The sequence below is a fragment of the Triticum dicoccoides genome, chromosome 1A, assembly GCF_002162155.2.
Source record: "Triticum dicoccoides isolate Atlit2015 ecotype Zavitan chromosome 1A, WEW_v2.0, whole genome shotgun sequence".
In the NCBI taxonomy this organism is placed as follows: Eukaryota; Viridiplantae; Streptophyta; class Magnoliopsida; order Poales; family Poaceae; genus Triticum; species Triticum dicoccoides.
In genome coordinates, this window is record NC_041380.1 from 585,800,949 (window position 1) to 585,819,252 (window position 18,304).

Consider the following 18,304-nt stretch of genomic DNA (forward strand, 5'->3'; position numbering starts at 1 on the left):
TCTATTTTCGAATATTTAGGAAAATATGAAAATTAAAAGTAGTCTGAAGAGTGCACGAGGCAGCCACAAGGGTGGAGGGCACACCGTACCCCCTGGGCACGCCCCTGCCTTGTGGCCACCTTGTGTGCCCTCTGGACTCCCTTTTCTTGCATGATAATCCTTTTGGTCGCTAAAAATTCATGATATAATCTGCCGAAGGTTTTGACCACTGTACCATGACAAAATCCTCCGTTCTTGTTTCGAGTTGTTTTTCTGGCAGATCTAGATCGCCATGACATCTCCGAGTGCCCTCAAGGATAGGTTTTTCGAGGAGGCCATCAACCCCTACCTTGCGGAGGTGCTGCAACACCCTCAAACCATTGATATGCATGAGGGGGTGCTGCACATCCGTGACGTTGAAGGGCCAAATAAGACCGAAAGCGTGGAGACAAGACTCAAAGCGATGGAGCAGCAAGTTTTCAAGTGTCAAGGGATGGTGGAACGTGGACTCAACGCCAATCACGTGATGATCGCAGAATTTACCCATAATCACAAGATGGATTCCAAGAACATTGGGGAGGCCATCTTCAAGCTTCATGAGAAAATCGAGCATCTCCAAGCCCAGATCTATGACCCGCAAAACCAAAACTATGAGTATGAATACAGATTTAAGAGGATGAGTTTGGCTGCAGATTTGAGGATCCCGGAGACTCATTCATCTTTCTACGATGGTGAGCCTATGCCTTGGAAGATGGATGACAATCCTACTACATCAACAACTCCATCATCACCTCCGAAGAAAGAGACATAAATACATGGGTATGGGCACTCCCCTTGGCAACTGCCAAGCTTGGGTGAGGTGCCCCGGTATCGTTTCGCCATCACACCTTTATCTTTATCGTTTTTCTTAGTTCGATCCTTTTGATTATATCTTGATCTAGTAGAATAAAGTTTTTAGTATAATCCAGCTTTGAGTTTTTTTATCTCTATCTATGTAATCGAGTCCGTGAGTTATATAATAAAGAATAGTTTTTGAGTGAGGGCTTTAATTTCTTGCTCTAATCTTGAGGGAATAAAATAATATAAAAATAATATAAAAGGAAATAAAAAGATCATATGTTGATCTTATGGAAAGTAATGACTTCACATATAAAAAGTATGATGAATAAAAGTTGTTGAGAGTTGACAAACATACTTTTGGTCATTGTTGCAATTAATAGGAAGTAATAAAGAAAGAGAGGTTTCACATATAAATACACTATCTTGGACATCTTTTGTGATTGTGCGAACTCATTAAAGTATGACATGCTAAAAAGTTGAGATTGGACAAGGAAGACAACATAATGGGTTATGTCTTCTTACATCCGAATAGAAGTTATATTGTCATGGATCCTCCAACATGTTGAGCTTGCTTTTCCTTCTCATGCTAGCCAAATCCTTTGTACTAAGTAGAGATACTACTTGTGCATCCAAACATCCCTGAACCCAGTTTTGCCATGAGAGTCCACCATACCTACCTATGGATTGAGTAAGATCCTTCAAGTAAGTTGTCATCGGTGCAAGCAATAAAAATTGCTCTCTAAATATGTATGATCTATTAGTGTGAAGAAAATAAGCTTTATGCGAACTTGTGATATGGAAGAAATAAAAGCAATGGACTGCATAATAAAGTTCTTTATCACAAGCAGCAATATAAAGTGGCGTTCTTTTGCATTAAGATTTTGTGCACCCAACCATAAAAGCGCATGACAACCTCTCCTTCCCTCTACGAAGGGCCTATCTTTTACTTTTATCTTTTATACAAGAGTCAAGGTGATCTTCACCTCTCCTTTTTTACTTTTATCCTTTGGCAAGCACAGTATGTTGGAGCTATATATATATCCACGCGGATGTAGAGGACTATGAACCATTATTGTCAACATTACCCTTGAGGTAAACCATTGGGAGGCGAAACTATAAGCCCCTATCTTTCTCTGTGTCAGATTGAAACTTTGAACTCATAAGTATTGCATGAGTGTTAGCAATTTTGAATGATTAAATGATAGTTGAGTATGTGCACTTGCTGAAAAGCTCTTATATTGCCTCTTTCCAATGTTATGATAAATTGCAATTGCTTCAATGACTAAGATCATAGTGTTAGTTCTCAATGAAGTTTTTGATTAATACTTTACCTTGCAAACGGATTGTTACTTTGGCATACGAATCTATATGACAATATACGTTGATGTCCTAAAGATTATCATGATGCCCTCATGTTCGTATCTTATTTTTATCGACACATCTATCTTTAAACATGTGGACATATTTTTTGATTTTGGCTTTCACTTGAGGACAAGCGAGGTCTAAACTTGGGGGAGTTGATACGTCCATTTTGCATCATGCTTTTATATCATCATTTATTACATTATGGGTTATTATTACACATTATGGCACAATACTTATGCCTTTTCTCTCTTATTTTACAAGGTTTACCTGAAGAGGGAGAATGCCGGCAGCTGGAATTCTGGACTGGATAAGGAGCAAATATTAAAGACCTATTCTACACAACTCCAAAAGTCCTGAAACTTCACGGGGAGTCGTTTTGGAAAATATAAAAAATATTGGGCAAAGAAAGCACCAGAGGGGGAACACCAGCCATCCACAAGGGTGGGCGCGCGCCCTACCCCCTGGGCGTGCCCCCTGCCTTATGGACCACCTGGCAGGCCCCCGATACCCATCTTCTGCTATATGGTGTGTTTTAACCTAGAAAAAAATCAGAAGGAAGCTTTTAGGACGAAGCACCGTCATCTCAAGGAGGAACCTGGGAGAAACCAATATAGGGCTCCGGTAGAGCTGTTCTGCCGGGGATACTTCCCTCCGGGAGGAGGAAATCGAAGCCTTCGCCATCACCAACGATCCTCTCATCGACAGGGAGTCAATCTCCATCAACATCTTCACCAGCACCATCTCCTCTCAAACTCTAGTTCATCTCTTGTATCTGATCTTTGTCTCAAAACCTCAAATTGGTACATGTGGGTTGCTAGTAGTGTTGATTACTCCTTGTAGTTGATGCTAGTTGGTTTATTCGGTGGAAGATCATATGTTCAGATCCGTAATGCTATTTAATACCCCTTTGATATGAACATGAATATGCTTTGTGAGTAGTTACATTTGTTCCTGAGGACAATCTTGTGAATTTGGTATTCGTTCGATATTTTGATGAGATGTATGTTGTCTTTCCTCTAGTGGTGTTATGTGAACGTCGACTACATGACACTTCACCATGATTTGGGCCTAGGGGAAGGCATTGGGAAGTAATAAGTAGATGATGGGTTTCTAGAGTGGCAGAAGCTTAAACCCTAGTTTATGTGTTTATTCGTAAGGGGCTGATTTGGATCCATATGTTTCATGCTATGGTTAGATTTATCTTAATTCTTCTTTCGTAGTTGCAGATGCTTGCGAGAGGGGTTAATCATAAGCGGGAGGCTTGTCCAAGGAAGGGCAGCACACGAGCACCCACTACTAGGAAAAAGGCTACTAGCAGCGCGGGTAAAATGGCTACTAGCAGCGCAGGTACCGGCACTACTAGTATCGCGCTACAACTAATAGTTTGTAGTAGCATGGGTTAAACCCGCGCTACTACTAACATTGTTAGTAGTAGCGTGTGCCACCCACGCTGTTGCTATTTCATACCCGCGCTACTACTAACAAAATAGTAGTAGCGTGTCTATAATACGAACGCTACTAGTATCCTAAATACTAGTAGCGAGCAGTTTCTTCCCACGCTACTACTAACTTATTAGAAATTAAAAAAATAGAATCAATCAATTCCATTCTATCACACAATTGTCGTATCTACTATCACAGTTCCTCATTGTAGAGGCAACTCATGTATAATTCATATCTTTTACATAAATAAGAGTGTAAACACAGTGTTGTGCGTGTCAGCTACCTACGTAAGTGGCTCTTGCCATGCAAATTCAAAACTTTACCACTACTTCTAGACATCAAAGACTGAGACACGTTGTTATGGTCCGATCCAAAAATTGGCTCACTCGTCAATGCGTGGCGCCTTCCCGGTCTGATCTCGCAGCCTGCAGCTGTGAAGAAACACAGCGGGCAGCCTCGACGAGCCACAGTTGTGACGCCGTCATGTCCCTCGCCCTAGCCCTCAGCTCAAGCAGGCCCCAGTCGATGGCGGCCTCGTGCCACGCCACCAGCGGCTGGAGGAAGCCACTATACACGTGCCCCGCACCCTAAAATCCGAACACCATTAAGATTCGGATTCAGAATTGGTCACATACCGAATCAAGTCTATCTGAAATGTTGATTATCTCTCGGGCTCGGGGTGTCTGATCGATTGCTTACCCGTATGCTGGGGTGTCAGAGGTAGATGACGAGCAGCAGCTTCGCTTCTCCATACATCGGCAGCCACGACACCGTCCAGTCCACGAACCTATCGACGACCATCGGCATTGCCACCAAAACCCTGCAGCACTACCAACAGAGGTTCAAAAACTTCAGATTCTTCAGAAGAATGACACGGAAAAATAATGCGGTGCATGTCGATGAAAAAGCCAATCAGTGAAAAAGACAAGGAGCATACTAACCCCCTCAGGCAGTGAAAATATAATGTAAAGTAGTAAAAGTGGAACATGGCTCAGCATTTGCATTGATAGGGACAGATATACAATTGGGGATCCACTAGGTAAATAAATAATTCTCATAAATCAACAGCATTGTCTGCATTTAACATACTGTAAATAGTGTCGACATCCTTGAGGAAAACCCAAACATTATTCTGATTACCCAGCAGGAACTAGCAATCCCCATTCCCCAACACATCTAAATCTCAGAGCATGGTTAGATAAGATCCAAATACTTAGAGGTGGAACTCTAAATCCCCTTGGAACTATAGAAACCTGTAGAGAACTAACTTTTTCATGACAACTTATAAAATTTATCCACATATAGTCATTTAAACCCATTTAATGTACCAAGATAAGGTGGTTTAAAATAGATGAAGTCTTCTTACATAGCCATTGAATTGCTCGACGGCGACAACAACTTCCTCCACTGAACCCATTATGACGAATCCAAATCCACGGCTCCGTCCGGTCATTCTATTGTATACAACCTACAAGAAATGAGATACTATATCATTCTGAAAAAATAAACTATTCAAGGCTTAGTGCTCAGCTCTGCTACAATTGAACATTGAGTAATTTACTGAAGAAATTCGAACTTAGTTCAAGCCGAGACCATTTTACAACATCTTATCTTATGTAATCCCAAAGCCATGTTCCACTTTTACTGATCAGTGGCAGGCACAACCGCACAAGCACAGCCTGCCCCCAAGTGCTCTATTCTTTAATTCTCCCCCTAAAAATTCCCACCCATGGGTTAGCATCAAGATATACCTTCTAATCCAGCTGGCCGCCTTTGGATTAGGATTTATCGTGGACTCCCCCGACTCCACTGGAGCGCTCTCGGCACTGCACTGAAGTACTAAATTTACAAGGCCTCTAAAGTACTGAACCAACTCCAACTTACTTCATGCCGAGAAAAAATTACAGTACCTTAGGACACAATCTACACAGCAACAATTCCACATCCCTTGGACAACCTGACACTACACTAAAACAAAACGTCCTGACTCCGAAGTCTCTATCTTAATCATGCAATGCCCAGCAGAATTTCACTTTGGGCCGTTATAATTCGCGCCAAACTAACTGTTAGTTAACAAGACTAGAGAGTGTGAATTTATACCTCGACCATCTCGACGGAGCCGGCCTGCTCGAAGAGCCCGGCGAGCTGCGCGCTGTCTATGGTGAAGGGCAGGTTGCCGACAAAGGCCTTGAGGTCCTCGGAGTACTCGGCCTTGGAGTCGCCTCCGCCCTCGCCCTCGCTCGGCTCCCCCTCCGCGTCCTCCGTCTCGAACTCGGATGACACGGCCACAGCCACGGGCAGCAGGAGTCGCCTCCGTGGCGCCAGCAGCGCTGACACGGCGTGCAGCGGGCCGCAGGTGAAGGAGGAGGTGGCGGCGGGCCTGGTGGCGGAGGGGAGCGGGATGAAGTGGTGTGAGAACGCGGTGGAGAAGAGGGTGGCCATGTAGGAACTGCGGCCATGTTGGATCTGGACGGAGGGGAGGGAGGGGCGGGGCTTGGGGAGTGTTGCGCGCGGTCGGTGCTCGCCGGAACCGGCCGGCGTGGGTGGTGGCGGCGGCGAGGAGATCGTGGGGATAGGAGCCGGGGTGGGGTGGACCGAGGAACATGTGAGTTTGTGAGAGTGTTTTTCTTAGGGATGAGAGAGAGTGGTGGAGTGGGAGTGGATCGGGCCGGCGTGGACACGCTTAGTAATAGCGTGGGGGACTTACCAGTGCTATAGCTACTCACTTAGTAGTAGCGCAGGTTTTATACCCCTCGCTACTAGTATGGCCTGTCCCGAGGGCATGGTAGAGACAACTTAGTAGCAGCGCGGGTTTATACCCCTTGCTACTACTATCAACTTAGTAGTAGAGCGGGTTTTATACCCCTCTCTACTACTAGTTAGCAGTAGTGCCCCCTTTTAGACCGCACTACTGATAAGCTTCTGTGTATAAGGTTTTCCCTAGTAGTGACCGGTCCACCCACATATCAAATTATCAAAGTAACGAATGCGAGTCATATGAGCATGATGAAAACTAATTTGACAATAATTCCCATGTGTCCTCGGGAGCAATTTGCTTTATATAAGAGTTCGTCCAGGCTTGTCCTTTGCTACAAAAAGGATAGGGCCACCTTGCTGCACCTTAGTTACTTTTGTTACTTGTTACCCATTACAAATTATCTTACCACACAACTATCTGTTACCGATAATTTTAGTACTTGCAGAGAATACCTTGCTGAAAATCGCTTGTCAGTTCCTTCTACTCCTCGTTGGGTTCGACACTCTTATCGAAAGGATAGATCCCCTATACTTGTTGGTCATCACTAAGATAGAAGATATCAATGTTACTATTAAGCTAGCGAACAGAGATACTATTTCACCGCTTCGGATTGTTAGAGATGTTGAAGTCTTGTGTGGAAAGATTAAATACCCTACTGATTTTCCAGTTCTTGTTTCCCCACAAGATGATTTTTATCCCATTATATTTGGGAAACCTTTCTTGAATACAGTTAATGCTAGGATTGATTGTCATAAAGAAACTGTCAGTGTTAACTTAGGTGATGTATCTCATGAGTTTAATTTCTCTAAATTCCATAGACAAACTCATGCTAAAGAATTCCCTAGTAAAGATGAAATTATTGGTCTTGCTTCTAATGTTGTGCCTCCCACTGATCCATTAGAACAATATTTGCTAGACCATGAAGATGATATGCATAAGAATGAAAGAAATGGAATAGATAAGATGTTCTTTGATCAACCACCTATTCTAAAACACAATTTGCCTGTTGAAACTATTGGAGGTGCTCCTCCACCTAAGGGTGATCCCATGTTTGAATTGAAACGATTTCCTGATACATTGGAATATGCTTACCTTGATGAAAATAAGATATATCATGTTATTATTAGTGCTAACCTTTCAGAACATGAAGAAAAGAGACTATTAGAAACTCTGAGGAAGCACCATGCCGCTATTGGATATACTCTATGTCAGCACAAGATTAATGTGGAGCCCGAATGCTAAGCCAGTTGTTGATCACCAACGATGATTAAATCCTAAGATGAAGGATGTGGTAAGAAATGAAATATTAAAGCTTCTAGAATCAGGTATAATTTATCCCATAGTTGGTAGTAGATGGGTGAGCCCTGTTCATTGTGTTCCTAAGAAAAGAGGTATCATTGTCATTCCTAATGATAAAAATGAAATTATTCCACAAAGAATTGTAACTGGTTATAGGATGGTAATTGATTTCAGGAAATTAAACAAAGCTACTGGGAAAGATCATTACCCCTGGCCGGTTATCGATCAAATGCTATAAAGACTATAAAGCATACACACTTTTGTTTCTTAGATGTATATTCTTGTTATTCTCAAATACCCGTGTCATTAGAAGATCAAGAGAAAACCACCTTTACTTGTCCATTTGGGACTTATGCTTATAGATGTATGCCTTTTGGTTTATGTAATGCACCTGCCACCTTTTAAAGATGTATGACTGCTATATTCTCTGATTATTGTGAAATGATTGTTGAGGTTTTCATGGATGATTTTTCGTTTATGGAACGTCTTTGATGATTTCGTAAGCAACCTTGATCGAGTTTTGCAGAGATGTGAAGAAACTAATCTTGTCTTGAATTGGGAAAAGCGCCACTTTATGGTGAATGAAGGTATAGTCCTTGGGAATAAAATTTCTGTAATGGGTATTGAAGTTGATAAAGCTAAAGTTGATGCAATTGATAAAATGCCATGTCCTAAAGATATTAAAGGTATAAGAAGTTTCCTAGGTCATGCTGGTTTCTATAGGAGATTCATTAAAGACTACTCCAAAATTTCTAGGCCTCTTACTAATCTCTTGCCAAAAGATGTTCCTTTTGTTTTTTATGATGATTGTGTAGAAGCCTTTGAAATACTTAAGAAAGCCTTAATCTCTGCACCCATTGTTCAATCACCTGACTGGAACCTACCTTTTGAAATTATGTGTGATGCTAGTGATTATGTTGTTGGTGTTTCCTAGGACAAAGATTTGATAAGAAATTAAATGTTATCCACTATGCTACTATTGAGAAATATTTTTTACCAGTTTTGTTTGTATGTGATAAATTCAGATCTTAGGTTGTTGATTCTAAAGTAACCATGCACACCGATCATGCTGCTATTAAATATCTTATGGAAAAGAAAGATGTTAAACCTAAGTTGATTAGGTGGGTGTTGTTGCTATAAGAATTTGACTTGCATATTCACTACACCACAACACTTGATTGGGGGCAGTTAACTACTAGGAGAAAAACCTGTCTAAGGTCACACTATCTGTCGGGACACGTGTTACTGCCGCTAGAAGCATGTTAAGGTGGCCTAACTGTCGTGAGAACTATAGCAACAATGGCACTACCACTGCCGATACAATTTACAGCACACACTCTGCCGCGAGAAATAAATCTCGACCCACAATTTGCAAGCCCATGCCGGACACCGTCTTTGGCGCGAAACGGTAAAACGGCTTAGCACGCCATCCAGGAAAAAAAGCGCGTGACTTGACGAAAATTTTGGCCCATTGTGAAATAGACGCGTCGGCCCTCCCACAACCAGAACCGCAACACTGCCCCCAAATAACCCCTGCCCCACCAGATCGACCGCCCCCGCCGCCCCCAAAACCTAGCTCTCACCGCCGGTGTGCGACCGCCTTTCGCTCAGACCATCTCTAGCGCAGCCGCCCCGCGCCCACCGCCGGTGTAACCCCTCACCACCGCAGCTCCTCCACCCCTCACTATCGCAAGCCACCGGCACCCCAACCATCCACAGCCGCCACCCCCTCCTCCCAACCATCCACCGTCCTCCACTGGACCGCAAACCGCTGCCGACCACTGCCGTCGTCGCCCCAGTCCAAAGCTGCAAGCTCGAATCGCGTGTTTCCTCCTCGAGCAGGCTTCACCGAGCACCAAGTCACGGGTTTGCCTCCTCCACAAGCCCCCGAAGCAGCAGACAGTTTTGGCCTCCTCTCCAGCGAGCAACTCTGCCTGTTGCGCATCAACATCCACTACAAGAAAAAAACACTTTCGTGATGATACGTGTTTGTCACAGTAGGTCACGTTTTGTCATGCATGTACATCCGTGATGGTTTTATGACAGAATCAAGATAGTCTTACCTGTGCTACCGTAGAAGTGTTCCATGACAAAACTACAAGTATCATCACGGAAGTGTCCACTTCCATGACGATAAATGGCGCGTCATGGAACTGCTTTCGTCAAGGGTAACTGAATCGTGACATCCACCATAACGGGTCCCCGTTAAGCTATCGGGTTCGAGTTTGGATCTGATAACCCGTTAACTGTCTGGACTAATGGCAATTTTCCACATGTAAAGTTGTCATTGGCCGGAGGAACCACGTGTCAGCTCATGTACGAGACAGGTGTCACTCGCCCAATGGACAATACCTGCCTATGAAATGGTGAAACATGGTACGGCCCAACATTGGCCCATTTAGGTTAAAAAGGACAGCCTAGCCAAAATTAGCAGGCTGACCCATTTCAGGCCTACATGCGGCTAGCCCATATAGGCCCATGGCCCATATGAGTCCAGCGAATTCGGCCCGTCAATGGCTTGTTACCTATATGGTGTCATTGTGGCCCGCCATCAGTTCCAGCCCGTTAAAGGTCCGCCACATATTTGGCCTCAACTGCGGCCCTAGTTGCTTTCGTCCTCTCAGCGGCCCAATGTATAGACGGACCAAATTTCTGGGCATTTGACTTTTGGCCTTTTAGTGACCCATTCTGGGTTGGGCTAATTTCTAGACCGGCCTGCTAAAAGCCCAGACATGAGTTGGGCCATTTATGGTCTGATTTGACTTTTGGCCTCTTAAAGGCCCATATTCTGCATGGTCCAATTCCAGGCTGGTGCAACTTTGAGCCTATTAACAGTCCACACCAGGGTTGGGCCACTTGCGGTCTGAACTAACTTTTGGCCTATTAGAGGCTCATATTATCCATGGCACAATTCTAGCCCAACCTGACTTTTGGCATGTTAACGGCCTACAACGAGCTGGGCTGTTTGTGGCCCGACATGACTTTTGGCCTCTTAGCGGCCTAAGTTCTCCATGCCACAATTCAAGACATACCTGACTTTCTGCGTGTTAAAGGCCCGTGTTGTTTATCAGCCCACTTAAGGCCCTCTTTGATTTGGGCCTGATAAAGAATGGGCCAAGTGATAACTGAAGAGCATTGACGGCCTGCTCAAGGTCCACTGTCTTGATTCAATTATTACGTCCCAACCGAGATTCCGGCCTATTCACGACCCTATGACTATTTGGGCCGCTAAAAAAGTGGCCTTGATGTAGGCCCAATTAGCCCACGTCGATTTTCGACCACTTATGGACAGTGGCAAATACGGTCCATCAAAGGCCCAAGCCAATTTTGGCCCAATTAGTAACTGTCGCAAGTTCAACTTTCGAGCAAGACAGCTAGAGTGCGAGCCATGCTAAGCAAATATACCACATACAAGGAAAAACGTAGCACATCAAAGCACATATTACAGGAAATTACATCCACTGGGCAATCAAAGATTGATGCCAGTGAAAATAAATAAACAGAAGTTAATGATCTTCAACCTCACAATCTGCAACCTCAGCGGCAATGACGCACATAAGCATCTGGGCAAGTTCTTTCTTCTTTTCTATACTTTCACTAAAATCATCGATCAGTAGTTGTTGCGCAAGAATCTGCACCTCTGATTCCTCCATGATTTCCATCATTGCTTCAGCCACTAATTTGTTCACAAACATACATTTTTTCGATGGATTCGAGACAAAGGAAACTGAATAGATTCTAATGGCGATTTTGGCAGGCTTGTATCACTAATAGTGGAGAGCGTCTCGACCACTACATCATAACTTATATTAGAGGCGAAACTAAACAGATTAATCAAGATTTATTGCCATATTACCTTCACTTGAATTATTGTAGAGAAACAATGGGGTTGACTTTCTGTCTTGAGGCTTTGCCTTCTTATCTTCAGCAGCCTAAACAAATCATTGGCCAGGTCAGTTAATAGGAAAGCGACCCTGAGAACAATTAACATTTTGGAAACAAGACCACACCAGCCTACACCAAATTAACACAATATGGCCCTGCATATGTAAATCATTTTCATGGTCTAGCATATATTGTTCTAGAAGATCAGTAGGAGGCACAACAATAGAAGCAAGACCAATTATTTCATCCTTACTAGGCAATTCTTTTTTATGAGATTTTCTACTAAACTTGGAAAAATTAAACTCATGAGACTCATCACCAAAGCTAACACCGACAGTTTGTTTCTCACAATCTATTTTAGCATTAACGGTGTTCAAGAAAGGTCTACCAAAGATAATGGGACAAAAATCATCTTGTGGGGAACCAAGAACAAGAAAATCAGTAGGGTATTTTATTTTCCCACACAAGACTTCAACATCTCTAACAATCCCAATTGGTGAAATAGTATCTCTATTAGCAAGTTTAATAGTAACATCTATGTCTTCTATCTCAGAGGGTGTTATGTCATTCATAATTTCTTGATATAAGGTAAAGGGAATAGCACTCACGCTAGCACCTAGGTTGCATAAACCATGATAACAGTTGTCGGTGTCAAAACCGGCGGATCTCGGGTAGGGGGTCCCGAACTATGCATCTAAGGTCGATGGTTACAGGAGACGGGGGACACGATGTTTATCTAGGTTTGGGCCCTCTCTATGGAGGTAATACCCTACTTCCTGCTTGATTGGTCTTGATGAATATGAGTATTACAAGAGTTGATCTACCACGAGATCGTAATGGCTAAACCGTAGAAGCCTAGCCTGTATGACTATGGTAATGAGTACATCCTTTCCGGACTAACCCCTCCGGCTTATATAGACACCCGGGGAATCTAGGGTTACATAGAGTCGGTTACATAAGACAGAATCTTCATAGTTGGTCACCAAGGTTGCCTTCCACGCCAAGGACAGTCCAATCCGGACACGGGTACAGTCTTCGGACTTCATGTCTTCACAGCCCATCAGTCCGACCCATTGATAATAGGCCAGATGCCCGAGGACCCCTTAGTCCAGGACTCCCTCAGTAGCCCCTGAACTTGGCTTCAATGATGAGGAGTCCGGTGCGCAGATTGTCTTCGGCATTGCAAGGCGGGTTCCCCTTTTTTTTGAACTCCAAGATAGTCTTTGGACGCGATGATAGTATCCGGACCTGTCACACACACCATACACAACCACAGAGAGAATACAATTTTACACGAGTCCAATCCACTCACAAACTTTTGTGCCCGACGCTCCACGTCTCGAGACGCGGTTGCCATTGGCACGTCTTGTCAAAGCAGAGATCGTGTCCCCTTATCGTGGGATTTTCATCAATGCGGGCATGGGTAACCCAACTGTGCCATTTATACAGCCCTTTGGAATAGGTAAGTTTTGAGGCCCAGGAGGAGACGTTTGATATTCGCGGCCTTTATATAAGGGTACAGACCCGTCTTTTTCTTTCACGCTTGCTGTTGGAAATATGCCCTAGAGGCAATAATAAATTGGTTATTATTATATTTCCTTGTTCATGATAATCGTTTATTATCCATGCTAGAATTGTATTGATAGGAAACTCAGATACATGTGTGGATACATAGACAACACCATGTCCCTAGTAAGCCTCTAGTTGACTAGCTCGTTGATCAATAGATGGTTACGGTTTCCTAGCCATGGACATTGGATGTCGTTGATAACGGGATCACATCATTAGGAGAATGATGTGATGGACAAGACCCAATCCTAAGCCTAGCACAAGATCATGTAGTTCGTATGCTAAAGCTTTTCTAATGTCAAGTATCATTTCCTTAGACCATGAGATTGTGCAACTCCCGGATACCGTAGGAATACTTTGGGTGTGCCAAACGTCACAACGTAACTGGGTGACTATAAAGGTGCACTACAGGTATCTCCGAAAGTGTCTGTTGGGTTGGCACGAATCGAGACTGGGATTTGTCACTTCGTGTGACGAAGAGGTATCTCTGGGCCCACTCGGTAGGACATCATCATAATGTGCACGATGTGATCAAGGAGTTGATCACGGGATGATGTGTTATGGAACGAGTAAAGAGACTTGCCGGTAACGAGATTGAACAAGGTATCAGGATACCGACGATCAAATCTCGGGCAAGTAACATACCGATAGACAAAGAGAATTGTATGCGGGATTGATTAAGTCCTTGACATCGTGGTTCATCCAATGAGATCATCGTGGAACATGTGGGAGCCAACATGGATATCCAGATCCCGATGTTGGTTATTGACCGGAGAACGTCTCGGTCATGTCTGCATGCTTCCCGAACCCGTAGGGTCTACACACTTAAGGTTCGGTGACGCTAGTGTTATAGAGATATGTATATGCAGTAACCCGAATGTTGTTTGAAGTCCCGGATGAGATCCCGGACATCACGAGGAGTTCCGGAATGGTCCGGAGGTAAAGAATTATATATAGGAAGTGTTATTTCCGCCATCGGGACAAGTTTCGGGGTCACCGGTATTGTACCGGGACCACCGGAAGGGTCCCGGGGGTCCACCGAGTGGGGCACCTGCCCCGGGGGGCACATGGGCTGTAGGGGTGTGCGCCTTGGCCTATATGGGCCAAGGGCACCAGCCCCAAGAGGCCCATGCACCTAGAGATAAGGCAAGGGAAGAGTCCTAAGAGGGGAAGGCACCTCCTAGGTGCCTTTGGGGGGAGGGACTCCTCCCTTGGCCGCCGCCCCCCTAGGAGATTGGATCTCCTAGGGCCGGCTCCCCCCCTTGGGCTCCCTATATATAGTGGGGGAAGGAGGGCCTCCCATCCCACGCCTTGGTGCCTCCGTCTCCCTCTCCAACACCTCCTCCTCCTCCATAGAGCTTAGCGAAGCCCTGCCGGAGTACTGCAGCTCCATCACCACCACGCCGTCGTGCTGCTGCTGGAGCCATCTTCCTCAACCTCTCCCTCTCTCCTTGCTGGATCAAGGCATGGGAGACGTCATTGGGCTATACGTGTGTTGAACGCGGAGGTGCCGTCCATTCGGCACTAGGATCTCCGGTGATTTGGATCACGACGAGTACGACTCCTTCAACCCCGTTCTCTTGAACGCTTCCGCTTAGCGATCTACAAGGGTATGTAGATGCACTCTTCTTCCCCTCATTGCTGGTTTCTCCATAGATAGATCTTGGTGACACGTAGGAAAATTTTGAATTTTTGCTACGTTCCCCAATGGTGGCATCATGAGCTAGGTCTATTGCGTAGATTCTATGCACGAGTAGAACACAAAGTAGTTGTGGGCGTTGATTTTGTTCAATATGCTTTCCGTTACTTGTCCAATCTTGTTTCTATGGTATAGTGGGATGAAGCGGCCCGGACCAACCTTACACGTACGCTTACGTGAGACCGGTTCCACCGACTGACATGCACTAGTTGCATAAGGTGGCTGGCGGGTGTCTGTCTCTCCAATTTAGTCGGATGGGATTCGATGAACATGGTCCTTATGAAGGGTAAATAGCAATTGGCATATCACATTGTGGTCCTTGCGTAGGTAAGAAACGTTCTTGCTAGAAACCCATAGCAGCCACGTAAAACATGCAAACAACAATTAGAGGACGTCTAACTTGTTTTTGCAGGGTATGCTATGTGATGTGATATGGCCAAAGGATGTGATGAATAATATATGTGATGTATGAGGTGATCATGTTCTTGTAATAGGAATCACGACTTGCATGTCGATGAGTATGACAACCGGCAGGAGCCATAGGAGTTGTCTTAATTTATTTATGACCTGCGTGTCAACATAAATGTCATGTAATTACTTTACTTTATTGCTAATCATTAGCTGTAGTAGTAGAAGTAATAGTTGGCGAGACAACTTCATGAAGACACGATGATGGAGATCATGATGATGGAGATCATGGTGTCATGCCGGTGACGATGATGATCATGGAGCCCCGAAGATGGACATCAAAAGGAGCAAAGTGATGATGGCCATATCATGTCACTATTTGATTGCATGTGATGTTTATCATGTTTATACATCTTATTTGCTTAGAACGACGGTAGTAAATAAGATGATCCCCCATAAAAATTTCAAGAAAGTGTTCCCCCTAACTATGCACCGTTGCGAAAGTTCGTCGTTTCGGAGCACCACGTGATGATCGGGTGTGATAGATTCTAACGTTCACATACAACGGGTGTAAGACAGATTTACACACGCGAAACACTTAGGTTGACTTGACGAGCCTAGCATGTACAGACATGGCCTCGGAACACAAGAGACCGAAAGGTCGAGCATGAGTCGTATGGTAGATACGATCAACATGAAGATGTTCATCGATGTTGACTAGTCCGTCTCACGTGATGATCGGACACGGCCTAGTTGACTCCGATCATGTAATCACTTAGATGACTAGAGGGATGTCTATCTGAGTGGGAGTTCATAAGATGAACTTAATTATCCTGAACATAGTCAAAAGATCTTCGCAAATTATGTCGTAGCTCGCGCTTCAGTTCTACTGTTTAGATATGTTCCTAGAGAAAATTTAGTTGAAAGATGATAGTAGCAATTATGCGGATTAGGTCCGTAAACTGAGGATTGTCCTCATTGCTTCATAGAAGGCTTATGTCCTTAATGCACCGCTCAGTGTGCTGAACCTCGAACGTCGTCTATGGATGTTGCAAACATCTGACATACACATTTTGATAACTACGTGATAGTTCAGTTAAACGGTTTAGAGTTGAGGCACCGAAGATGTTTTGAAACGTCACGAAACATATGAGATGTTTTGAGGGCTGAAATTGGGATTTCAGGCTCGTGCCCACGTCAAGAGGTATAAGACCTCCGACGATTTTCTTAGCCTGTAAACTAAGGGAGAAAAGCTCAATTATTGAGCTTGTGCTCAGATTGTCTGAGTACAACAATCATTTGAATCGAGTGGGAGTTGATCTTCCAGATGAGATAGTGATGTTTCTCCGAAGTCATTACCACCAAGCTGCTAGAGCTTCGTGATGAACTATAATATATCAGGGACATATATGATGATCCTTGAGATATTCACGATGTTTGACACCACAAAAGTAGAAATCAAGAAGGAGCATCAATTGTTGATGGTTGGTGAAACCACTAGTTTCAAGAAGGGCAAGGGCAAGAAGGGATACTTCATGAAACGGCAAATCAGCTGCTGCTCTAGTGAAGAAACCCAAGGTTGAACCCAAACCCGAGACTAAGTGCTTCTGTAATAAGGGGAACAGTCACTGAAGCAGAACCACCCTAGATACTTGGTAGATGAGAAGGCTGGCAAGGTCCACAGAAGTATATTGGATATGCATTATAATGTGTACTTTACTAGTACTCCTAGTAGCACCAGGGTATTAGATACCGGTTCGGTTGCTATGTGTTACTAACTCGAAACAAAAGGCTATGGAATAAACGGAGACTAGCTAAAGGTGAGCTGACGATATGTGTTGAAAGTGTTTCCAATGTTGATATGATCAAGCATCGCACGCTCCCTCTACAATCGAGATTGGTGTTAAACCTAAATAATTGTTATTTGGTGTTTGCGTTGAGCAAAGACGTGATTGGATTATGTCTATCGCAATACGGTTATTCATTTAAGGAGAATAATGGTTACTCTGTTTATTTGAATAATACCTTCAATGGTCTTGCACCTAAAATGAATGGTTTATTGAATCTCGATCGTAGTGATACACATGTTCATGCCAAAAGATATAAGATAGTAATGATAGTACCACCTACTTGTGGCACTGCCACTTAAGTCATATCGGTATAAAACGCATGAAGAAGCTCCATGTTGATCGATCTTGGGACTCACTCATTTTTGAAAAGTTTGAGACATGCGAACCATGTCTATTTGTGTATATGCATAAAGAAACTCCATGCAAATGGACCATTTGGACTCACTTGATTTTGAATCACTTGAGACACTCAAATCATACCACATGGGCAAGATGACTGAAAGCCTCGGTTTCAGTAAAATGGAACCAGAAAGCAACTTGCTAGAAGTAATACATTTTGATGTGTGCAGTCCAATGAGTGCTGAGGCGTGTAGTGGATATCGTTATGTTCTTACTTCACAGATGATTTGAGTAGATGTTGAGTACATTTACTTGATGAATCACGAGTCTGAATTATTGAAAGGTTCAAATAATTTCAGGGTGAAGTTGAAAGATCGTCGTGACAATAGGATAAAATATCTATGATATGATCATAGAGATGAATATCTGAATTACGAGTTTGGCACAGAATTAATACATTGTGGAAATTGTTTCACAACTGATACAGCCTGGAACACCATAGTGTGATGGTGTGTCCGAACATCATAACTGCACCATATTGGATATAATGCATACCATGATGTCTTTTATCGAATTACCACAATAATTTATGGGTTAGGCATTAGAGACAACCACATTCACTTTAAATAGGGCACCACGTAATTCCGATGAGACGACACCGTATGAACTATGGTTTAGAGAAACCTAAGCTGTCATTTCTTAAAAGTTTGGGGCTGCAACGCTTATGTGAAAAGTTTCAGGCTAATAAGCTCGAACCCAAAGCGGATAAATGCATCTTCATAGGACACCCAAAACAGTTGGGTATACCTCCTGTTCAGATCCGAAAGCAATAAGGGATTGTTTCTAGAATCGGGTCCTTTCTCGAGGAAA

The 18,304-nt window shown here is 43.7% G+C and overlaps 1 pseudogene; it reads right to left on the reverse strand.

Moving 5' to 3' along the window:
• Positions 1–3,805: 3,805 nt before the first annotated feature.
• On the reverse strand, positions 3,806–6,069 carry LOC119356294 (annotated as a pseudogene).
• Positions 6,070–18,304: the final 12,235 nt, after the last annotated feature.